Source organism: Humulus lupulus, chromosome 7, assembly GCF_963169125.1.
Source record: "Humulus lupulus chromosome 7, drHumLupu1.1, whole genome shotgun sequence".
Lineage (NCBI taxonomy): Eukaryota > Viridiplantae > Streptophyta > Magnoliopsida > Rosales > Cannabaceae > Humulus > Humulus lupulus.
The window spans coordinates 159,613,190-159,614,245 of record NC_084799.1 but is presented as its reverse complement, the minus strand read 5'-3'; the positions used below and the strand labels follow the sequence as shown (position 1 = coordinate 159,614,245).

At 38.5% G+C, this 1,056-nt stretch overlaps 1 non-coding gene across 1 annotated transcript; it reads right to left on the bottom strand.

Moving 5' to 3' along the window:
* Window positions 1-626: 626 nt before the first annotated feature.
* Window positions 627-733, bottom strand: LOC133793291 (small nucleolar RNA R71). Its single transcript, XR_009874743.1, has one exon. It is a non-coding gene; the product is annotated as a small nucleolar RNA R71 (small nucleolar RNA).
* Window positions 734-1,056: the final 323 nt, after the last annotated feature.

Sequence of the window (1,056 nt, the reverse complement as noted above, 5' to 3'; positions counted from 1 at the left end):
TGTGTAATATCATTTACTTTGCAATTTATTTTTCTTTGTTTGTTCTAAACTTGTTTGCTTGTTCTTGTGTTTTCTCAAATTATCTATTGTATGAACGAGCAAGAAGACCTAGAACTAGCTCCTATTGACCCCGAGATTGAACATGCATTTAGAGGAAGACTAAGGGAACAACGAGCTCAAAATCGCATTAATATGGCTGAAGAGGTTGAAGGATTTGAGGGGCTAACAATATTGCTAATTCGATTGCTATTGCCGATGATAGAGAAAGAGTGATAAGGGAGTATGTTGCCCCCATGTCCAATGAGCTCAATCCGGGCATTGTTAGGCATGAAATTCCAGCACCCCAATTCGAGTTGAAGCCCGTGATGTTCCAAATGTTGCAGACAGTGGGTCAATTTAGTGGGCTGCTTACAAAGGGTCCTCATCTTCGTTCATTTATAGAGGTGAGTGATTCCTTTAAGTTGCAAGGCATTACTAAAGAGGCACTGAGGTTGAAATTGTCCCCTTCTTTTCTAAGAGATAGAGCTGGAGCTTGGCTTAATACACTTCCTTCCGACTTAATGACTACGTGGCATGAGTTAGCTGAGAAATTTTTGATGAAGTACTTTCCTCCAACGAACAATACTATGTTTCGATACAAGATTATTTCTTTTCAACAGTTGGAGGATGAGTCTGTATGTGACTCTTGGGAGAGGTTCAAGGAGTTATTGAGGAAGTGCCCATATCATGGTATTTTTCATTGTATTCAAATGGAGGCCTTTTATAATGGTTTCAATGACGCAACACACATGGTTTTGGATGCTTCGGCAAATGGGGTCATAACTCCATTTAAGTGTCATTCTAGAATGTGTTTTGTGGTAATCTTGAGTCTTTATGTTTGTTTTGTGCAAGATTATGCTTTTGTTGGTCTTTGTTGTAGGTCAGTGCATTGAATCATGAGTTAAATTCTAAAAGAAGAGGAAATGGTGGGAAAATGGAGCTTTTGGTGGTTGTTTGACTCAAATTTGTGCTAAGGATGAATAATAATAAGTTCTGATGAAGGAAGAATGTCAAAAG